Source organism: Antechinus flavipes, chromosome 2 (assembly GCF_016432865.1).
Source record: "Antechinus flavipes isolate AdamAnt ecotype Samford, QLD, Australia chromosome 2, AdamAnt_v2, whole genome shotgun sequence".
NCBI classification, from domain to species: Eukaryota; Metazoa; Chordata; class Mammalia; order Dasyuromorphia; family Dasyuridae; genus Antechinus; species Antechinus flavipes.
The window spans coordinates 70880747-70891194 of record NC_067399.1 but is presented as its reverse complement, the minus strand read 5'-3'; the positions used below and the strand labels follow the sequence as shown (position 1 = coordinate 70891194).

Below are 10448 nucleotides of genomic sequence, written 5' to 3'. Positions count from 1 at the left end.
CTGTTACTTAAAATTACATGAGTGGTACATAGCAAAGTCATTATTTGAATAAGAACACTTTTCTTACTATACTATGTTCTCTGCATACTCTTAGACTTGAAGTGAATTTCATAGCATTTTAAGACTCAAACTTGAAGGATTTGAGTTTGAAAATGTGGTGACTGAGAGCCAGATACTTTAAACAACATGGTCTAGACCACACAGCTACCCAATGTAAGAGAAAGATATATAAAATGAATATTCCACATTCTAAGAGAAAGTTGGTAATCAGTTTGGCATAGGAGAATATCTAGAATTTAGACTCACAAATCAGGTTTCTGTTCAAAGAACTCGTAAGTCTCAATTTCTTCATCTTTAAAAGTGATTTTAATAATCTCTGATTCTCTCCTTTAATGTTTTATTTTTGTAATCTAATGAGATAATTTGTGTAAAAGTGTTTCATGAACAGTAACATATCATGAATGTATCAAGTATGGATATAATGTGTTTGTGAAGTGTTATAATTTATTTTTTATTATCATAAACATGGATTTATTCTTCACTAAAATCCTATTTACAGTGCTTTGGTTTCTAAAAATTAAGGTTTTCTAATTCTATTTTATTTGGTATACTATGTATATATTTACATAAATACACATTGTCTCTTAATAGAATATAATTTTTTATTAAAATGTTTTATTTTCAAAACATAGACATAGATAATTTTCAACATTCACTCTTGCAAAACCTTATATTCCATTTTTTTCCTCCCTTCCTCCTACCCCCTCTTCTAGAAGGAAAGTAATATAATATATGTTAAACTTGTGCAATTCTTCTATATATAGTTCCACAACTATCATGCTGCATAAGAAAAAAATCAGATCAAACAGGGAAAAAAATGAGAAAGAAAACAAAATGCAAATAAAAACCAAAAAAAAATTACTATGTTGCGATCCATATAAAATTGAATTTTCTTAAGGACAAAGGACTGTTTCTTTCCTGTTTTTGTGTTCCCATTGACCAATGTAATGCCCAGTACATAACAGGTGCTTTTTTGTTATCATTTAATTATTTATGATTATCATTTATCCTTTGTCTGACTTAATTTTTGTATCCATAAGATCCATAGGGATATTCATAGCAACTACTTTCAGGATTGTTGTAAGGACTGAAAGAGATAATATCTGTACTTTGGGAATATTAAAGAACTATATAAAAATGCTAGATGATGATCACAATGATGATGATAATTACAGTAATGGTAATGATGATGATGACATTTGTTTGTGTGAATGTTGTTTGGTGATTGTTGTCCATTTTCAAAGAGGAACAAAATTATATATATTATGCTAGAATTAAGTTACAGTGTGTCTGACTGTTGCTGATCAGACCAATATGAGCTCAAAATGCTCTACCACAGTTTGGATAAAAATAATTGATTTGAAGTGTATTCTCTAAATGCATTCACTCACAGTGATAGTAAATATACTCACTCACATTTCTTTTGAGCTACTTCAGCTCTACTTTGCTTATACAGCATAATACCTTCTCTGAGAAGGGAACACCACACTGGGTGGTCTTGTGCCAGTGACTCCCATGTCTCATAATCCGAAAAATTCTTAAGAGAGACTTTGAAAGTCTCCTTGTATTATTTTTTCTTAACACAACAAGAATACATTTTTCTCCTAATCCCTATTGATTTTAAAATAATAATACTTCCAATAATTAAGTAAAAAAAAAGTTTATGCTTACTATAAGCCTAGCACTGTGTAGTACTGTGGATAAAAATAGAAAGATTAAGACAGTCCCTACTTTCAAGTTCACATTCTATTTAGGGAGAAGAAACATATTTAAAAAAAAGTTCAGTATAGGGTATGTGGAAAGATTTGGAAATTCTAAGGGACAATAGTAATTCTGATGGCAAGGACCAGTCAACCTTAAATCTGTAGTTCTGATGATAGTCCTGGAAGCTGAAAAAAAAAATAGAGGAAGGGCAGACTACTAGTGTTTGACATGTTTCTTGGCACATAATAAGCACATAATAAATATTGTATTCATGTATTCACTTACTGTAGTGTGCTTTCTAGAGCCCCCAATTTGGGGTGCCAAAATATACCATCTGGACTAGTTCTCTGCAGTATCTCAGGACCAGCCTGAGCCCTTGGACTTAGTGGAGGAGAGATGAAAGCAGGAGACCCATGAGGATGGTCAAAGACAGAGTCCCTTTATTTCAAGTCCTCTCAGCCCTTACCTTAGTACAATTACATCACTACAGCACACTGACATGTACTAAATGTAGTAGTATTATATCACCACAGCACACTGAACAAGTATTAACTATAACCACTCTGCTATTGATATGTAATGCCTCTTTACTATAAGTATCCCTTGCTTCAAGTAGAACACAGGTGGTCACACCCTCCTTGACTTTTCAGAAAGCATGAAAGGCACCAAAGGGAAATGGGGAGCCAAACCAGACATTGTCAGCAGGTTCCCTCTGGGCTGAAGGGTCTTATACTTTACCCAGAGTTCCCCCACTATCTGCGGCCCTCTACAATTTACTTATTCTTTTATTCAGGTAATAATACATATTCCTATTTAGCTCAAAGTGCTTTCCTCATAAATTATTATTTTTATTATCTTCATTTTGATAAATGGAGAAACTGAAGTTCAGAGAAATGAAATGACTTTTCTTGACACAGAGCTTTGCAGTTCAGAATTCAAGTTCTGCATCTGTCAAACTTTGTGTTCTTTCCTTTGTAGAGGATTCAAGGTTAACATCTCACAGAAAAGACATTTTACTGAAACAGTAATTTTGCTGTCTGTATTTTCAATACATTCCCAAAGAAATAAAATGTGTGTTTCATGAGCATTCATTACTTACATCTTGCAGCTATAGGATCAAATAAGATAATATCTACAAACCTCTTTAGTATAATGCCTGACATGTAATAGACTACAACCCTCCCCAGGATGAAAAGAAATAAATAATTTATCATGCATCTTAATTGCATAGTTTTCAATGTTATACACATTTGTATCATTTCAGAACATCAATGTTTATAAATTTAAATGAGGAAACTGTGAAACGGAAGTGATATAATCAAGTTCACAAAGTTAAGAAGTAACAGGGATGGGACGGAAAACAAATGTTCTAACTATTTATCCCATAATATCTTGCACTAAAATAAATCTCATGAAATAAAGAGAAGATATTGCATTATCCTATCCTAATTGTTTATTAGAATTATCATTGTTTATATGATAGATGCTATCATTCCTACATGCATGCACTGTATTGTTCATTCCAAAATGCAGCCATGTATTCCATTGTATGACTCAAAAAAAAGTGACAAATCAGTGCTATGTGCCAGGTGTTGTGCTGAACATTTAAAAAATATCCCATTTGGGGCCTTTTCAATGTGGGTAAGGGAGTGAGAAGGAAGGGGCAAAATCTAGAACTCAAAATTTAAAAAACAAATGTAAAAAGAATTGTTTTACACATAATTGGGAAAGTGAAAATATTAAAACATAAAGGTAAAAAAAAAATTCCATATGATCCTCCCCAAAACTCTGGGAGATTGATTGTATTCTTATTTTCATTTTACACTTGAGGAAACTGAATCAAAGAGGGAATAAATGATTTGCCCATGATCACACAACTTGTAAGTTTCTCAGATTTCTTTGAATCCAGATGTTTTATCTATAGCACCATTCTGTGATTCTTTTCATCCTTTATCTGCTTCTGCTCACAGTTTCTGTTGTTGTTCAAATAACACCTTATCATAGAACATAGTCTACAATGTTCACTTGCATGTTCTTTTTCCTATCCTTACTCCTACCTCCCATTACATAAATTGACAGAATAAGCCAGGAGAAAAAGTGGAAACTCTTCATTCTAACTTCCAATTTCAGTCTCATCCTCTACTGCCATCACTCAGAGATTTCTCACTCTTTGATGTGCAATAAATCAACAAATATTTTTTGAAGTTCCTACTATGTAAAACTTTTAGGAATACAGGTATTTAGTATGCAGCAGTCCCTACTCACAAGTAGTTTAGATTGTAAGACACAATCAACAAAAACTTTTCAACAAATACTTTTTTGTAGAATAAATATGAAGATAACAATTTAAAAGGAACATAAAGTATTCAAATACTTCAGAACAGTTTTCATTCAAATACCTAGACTATGGAATTTGGACTTTCTTCTTACAACTATGTGCAGTTGTAAGAAGTTTCTTAGAAAAGGGCTTTATACAATCAAGCTAATTTTAGAACAGCAATGACAAGAGGGAAAAAATAACAGATTAAATTCAGGGTCAATGATTGGGAAACTATTTCCATAATCCATATACCAGATGATAAACATGTAGAATGTGATAGCAACAGTGGAAATAGAAAAGAATGTATGTGAGGGGAAAGACTAAAAAATAATAATAATAATATTGGGGCCCACAGAATGCTTGAATAGAGAGATGAAGGTCAATGTATTGAGTAGATTATTGTACCATAAACTCCTTGAGGATAGTCAATGTGAGGTTTTTTTTTTTAATGTTATTTGTATCCCTAGCATTCAGCATTCACATAACAGGCACTCAGAATCAATAAATCATTTATTTGAAAGGGTATTGAGAAGTCATCTTCTCCCACACTTCACCTGAAACATAAATCCCCACAATAACAAACTTGGTCAGTAGATAGTAAGCTTTTGACTAAAGACAATTCCAGATTCTGAACTCAGTATCCCTAGGGAGCAGCCAAATTTAATTCTTATAAAATTGGTGATGTTGGTGCCATTTCCCCTTCTATGGAAACAAAATCTGCTCCCTTTACAAATTCAGTCTATTGGTTCTACTTTTGCTCTTTGAAACCAGTCCCTCTTCTATGTGACATTGTTTTAAGTATTAGAACACAATTAATATATTTTACCAAAGTCTTCTCTTTTTCAGGATAAAAAATTCCCCACAATATTCTTTAATAATGACAAGCATCACTAAGTACAAATGAGTTTCAATGGCATGGAATGTTAATGTGCTGTCTTGCATTGTGTCAATAAAAAAATTCCTTCTCTCCCACTTTTTTTCTCTACTTTGCCCCTATCACTCTCAACCCAGGAAAATGAATGATTGTCTACTGTATGACAATACCATTAGGTAAGAACCTTTAGTTCATGAAAAACAAAGTTTGCATCAGAACTATCAACCTCAGTATCCAAAGTCACTTTTTGAACTTGTCTATATTTTCAGCCACATTTCTTCTAAAATATCAATTGAATATTATAGTCAGGCATACTAGTGGCAAAAACCAAATCTATAAGATTATGTCTATCCAGGTCATTCAACCATGACATTTATCTTCCAAGAAGCCTGAACCCATCTTTAACTTTGTGTATTCAGACAAAGACCAATGGCTGATTCAACTTATCTGTCCTTAAGTTCATGATGTATAGATATAAGTTGTCAAATAATAAGGCAGTGATGTCTCCAAATCTAACAAATGCCAAATTCACTGACTTGTAAACTTGATAAATCTAAGAATACTGTAGTTGGCAAAGCTCACTGATAAAAGTCTATGGACTGGAGTCTTTGCTGTGATATTTTTATCCTCAACTACTGATGATTTTTTTTTAACAATGTTAGTTGATTTCCAAACCATTCTCCAATTAATAAATGATCAAAGCATATGAACAGACTATTCTCAAACTAAGAAATTGAAACTATTTCTAGCCATATGAAAAGATGCTCCAAGTCATTATCAATCAGAGAAATGCAAATTAAGACAACTCTGAGATACTACTGCATGTAATGGGCTGAGGCTCAAGTTGATGCACTGAGGTCCCAAGCACATGAGGCTAAATAGTAATTGGACAATACTCTATTAATATATAAGCTTGGAGAAAGAATGGCCCCCACCCACTCTTTGTGCAAGTCCTGATGTGTTGTATAAGAAATGATGATTTTGGTTGGTAGAGGCAGGGGAGTGGAAAAGGAAGGGGAGGAGAAACTGCTTGCTTTTGCCATTGCCACAACCTTTCAGCTCAGATCCCCCTCTGTTAGCTGGCTTTCTGTCGCAGCTGCCCATATTGCTATTGCAATCCCTCCTCACCTCTTCACTTCATTAAAGATTGAAGATTTTCCCCTTAACCTGAATTCCTGACTATGGCTGATTTTAAATACACGGTCATTACAACTGCACACCTGTCAAATTGGCTAGAATGACAGGGAAAGATAATGCGGAATGTTGGAGGGGATGAGGCAAAACAGGGACACTGATACATTGTTGGTGGAATTGTGAATACATTCAACCCTTCTGGAGAGTGATTTGGAACTATGCTCAAAAAGTCATCAAACTGTGCATGCCCTTTGATACAACAGTATTACTACTGGGCTTAAACCCCAAAAAGATCTTAAAGAAGAGAAAGGGACCTGTATGTGCAAAAATGTTTGTGGCAGTTCTCTTTGTAGTGGCCAGAAACTGGAAATTGAGAGGATGCCCATCAATTGGAGAATGGCTGAATAAATTGCGGTATATGAATGTTATGGAATATTATTGTTCTGTAAGAAATGACCAGCAGGATGAATACAGAGAGCCTTGGAGAGACTTACATGAACTGATGCTGAGTGAAATGATCAGGACTAGGAGATCATTTTATACTTCAACAACAATACTATATGATGATCAATTCTGATGGACATGGCCATCTTCAGCAATGAGATGAACCAAATCAATTCCAATAGAGCAGTAATGAATTGAACCAGCTATACCCAGGAAAAGAACTCTGGGAGAAGAATATGAACCACTACATAGAATTCCCAATCCTTTTGTCCGCTTCCATTTTTGATTTCCTTCACAGGCTAATTATACACTATTTCAAAGTCTGATTCTTTTAGTACAGCAAAATAATTGTATGGACATATATACTTATATTGTACTCAACTTATACTTTAACATATTTAATATGTATTGGTCAACCTGTCATCTAGGGGAGGAGATGGGGGGAAGAAGGGGAAAAGTTGGAACAAAAGGTTTTGCAACTGTCAATGCTGAAAAATTACTCATGCATATATCTTGTAAATAAAAAGCTATTAAAAATGTTAGTTGATTTCTCTTCCAAATGCTCAAATCTTGATTTCGCATTTGTCAGCACTGAGGAAATTGTGATCTACAGGGCTGTGCAAGAGAGACTTGACCTTGTACTTACATAAAACCACCTTGGTTACATATTCAGCATGTCCAGTGAGTGTGTTCAGGTAAGTCTGGTTGATAAGGCATATACTTTCACAGTAAAATCCAAAGAATTCTCCAAGAGATCAAAGCCATCATTGTCATTCACATTGAACATTGCATCTGTGTGTCTTTTAATATGCTATGTTCCAGCTCCTAGACTTCATTCCCAATAGGCTACTATGTTATCAAAATATCCTGCTCCAAGTTTCTGTTCATCAAACTTGTTTATCAAAAACAATATCACAAGTTCATGAGACATTGCATTGCAACTAGATTTATTATACAAAAAAAATGAACATGCATCTGGAACCCATAGCAAGCACAAAGAGTTCACAATCCAAAGAGAAGTTTATATATTTATGAAATTGTGACAAAGAGGAGAAACATAAATTTCCACCTAAATGGAGATGGCAGGGGAGGAGAAATGATGAATAATCAAGATGGCAAAGCAGCAATGTTTTCCTTTGGGAACTGCTAGATTATGAAGATATGATAGTCTGACTATCTACAAGGGTCCCAGCTGTACAACCAATTTCTCCATATAATTCAGACTGACTTGGGCCTGTCTTGACTTCAAAAGACACACAAAAAGTCCATCTTGGGGCACAAAGAACAAATTATGTCTACTCAGAAGGCCCTTCATCTTTGACACTTTCAAAGCCTTCTATATTCTCCAGGACCAGTATTTCTAAAAAAAATATGGCAACTCAAAAAGACAAGTTCAGAATACCTCAAGATTTTTTTATAAATTTCACACCAACTCAAGTGTGGGTCTGCATGGCATATATGTTCTGTTCTGGGCTGACATGTCGGAGTTTTTTAGACAAGTCATCTGATCCTTTACTGAGAAGTCCATCCTTATAATAAGGTGCACTGTGCACTGTGCCCAATAAAAAAGAGGTCCCAATATCTTCGTGTTCCTCCAATTGTCTCATTCTCAAAATTGCTTTCAAATAAACTTTCTTCCATTGTCAAAATATTCTGAGCAGAATCATGCATCTGTCAGTCCAAGTTTGGATAGATGAACTGTTGTACTCTGTACAGGCACTTATAACTATATTTTACTAATTAGAGTTGAAGCAACATGTTGAAAAGGTCTGAGGAGTAAACTATTTTAATAAATTAAAACTGAGTTCCTATGGAAGAAGTTTGAGGAAGTCTCACTTGATACGAAATCTTTAGGTTATTGGAGAGATGTATGACCTGGATTGTTCCACTGAGACAAATATATATATTTTTCCCCTGAAGATATGCTCTGGGATCTTGAGATAGACACACACAACCTAGCAGAGTCTCACAATAGCTAAAATCCTTTCAACATCCATGGCACCATCTTGCAGCATGGAGTTTAGACAATTCCATTTTCTTTAACTAATCTCAATATTAATTATTTTGAATAGTCTTTGCTATTTTTACTTTTCTCTGCACACATTCCAGGTTGTCATCATCCTTACTAAAATATGAAGTTCAGAAATAGTAGAGACCCCTAATGAAATTGAACCATCTCAATATAAAATGTTGCCTTCCATGTTCATTAAAAATCATATTAACTCTTTTGACTAACATATTAGCAGCACTTAACCAAAAGCCCCAGCTTTTTTTTTTTTCACACGGTGACTAGCCATGTCTTTTTAACCTTCTATTTTTGCAGTTAGTTTGTGCAATTCCAACATAGGAATTTACACTTATTCTAGTTATTTTCCCCTCCCTCCCTTTTTTAGCTTCAACCTAGAAAAGTCCCTTTGGAATCTTCTTTCATCTCAGATATTACCTTTTCTTTTCATTTGCAAACATGCTATGCACAAATTATGCTTTCATTCAAGTCATTTATGGGGACTTTAAAAAAAAAAGGTGAAGGTGAATACAACAAAACTAAAGAAAGAGCCTTGCAGACAGTCTCCTAAAGGTCTTTTTCCAAATTGTCATCAGTTTGTTAATAAACTAACAAACTGATTTTTTTCTAAGAGAAGGTTTTAAAAGGTAAATAGGTGTTTGGAGAATCAAATGCAAATTACCATGGACTGCATTTTTGTAGTAACAAAGCAGCTGATAGAACAAACTTTATGTGTAAAGATGTCAACCAAGGGCTTCTGTTTCTGTTGCATTTCAGTACACCAGGGATCTGAGATTTCTTCCTCTTTCTAGAAATTCTTAACACCCATGCATATTCTGTCCACAAACATGGTTGGAAGGAAATAACACTTATAAAATGACCTATTAGATATCAGTCACTGTGCTAAGCACTTTTAAAAATATATTCTCATCTGATTCTTAAAACAACATAATAATACCCTACAAGGATGGTAGGTACTATTACAATTCCAATTTTACAATTGAAAAAATAGACAATCAACAATTAAGGGACTTGACCAAGAACACATATTTAGTAAATGGGACAGCATGTTTGAACTCAAGCCCATTGCTTTATCCAATAGCTTATATTGGATATACAACCAAATGTTTCAGCAGCTTCCATGCTGATACATTTTATTTGCCATTTCCTTGCCTCTGCACAAGCAAACTAGAATTCATTGTCTTCTCAGATTTATTCAATTCCCTAATTTTCTTCAAGTTTTAGATAAAAAGCTACCTCCTACCACAAACCTTTCCTGATCTTTTCTTCATCCTCTATCCCTGTTAATAAAGTTTCATCACCTAAAAATTAATTTGAATTAATTTTATATTTATTTTCTGTGACCTTATTAGCATATATTTTGTTTGTTTGTTTTTCAGTATAATATAAACTACTTGAGGTCAGGAATTATTTTCAATTTTGTCTTTGTATTCCCAGAATCTCACAGAGTATCTGGCTCACTGTCATTGCTTAATAAATGCTTGTTGAATTCATTCAAATTAAGCTCTGCATTAAGCCTCACAGATCCTCCTGAAACCCAATAAGTGTCCATTGTTATACAACTCAAAGGTTTTAGAGTCTTCCTGACTTCATATCCAGAACTTTCCCTCATGGTAGGCCATCTATGAGATTTTTTATAAAATTATAAATAATAATACCCAAGAATCTTTCACATAATAAAAGGAAAACTTGGGGAGTTTTCTCAAAGTTTTGTCCTTATTTTGAGGGATTTACATAGCAATACAATTTACAGAAGTGTAAAATTAACTGAAGTATATGACAAAAAAACATATTTTCAGTTCACAAATCTATTTGTTTTTCTTCAGCCCAATATCACAGGCAGGATATTGCCTTTCTCACAGCTTGAGAATTAAAGAAAAATTTCA

At 33.9% G+C, this 10448-nt stretch overlaps 1 pseudogene; it reads right to left on the bottom strand.

The window, feature by feature from the left end:
* Nucleotides 1-7075: 7075 nt before the first annotated feature.
* Nucleotides 7076-10114, bottom strand: LOC127546425 (F-box/WD repeat-containing protein 2-like; annotated as a pseudogene).
* Nucleotides 10115-10448: the final 334 nt, after the last annotated feature.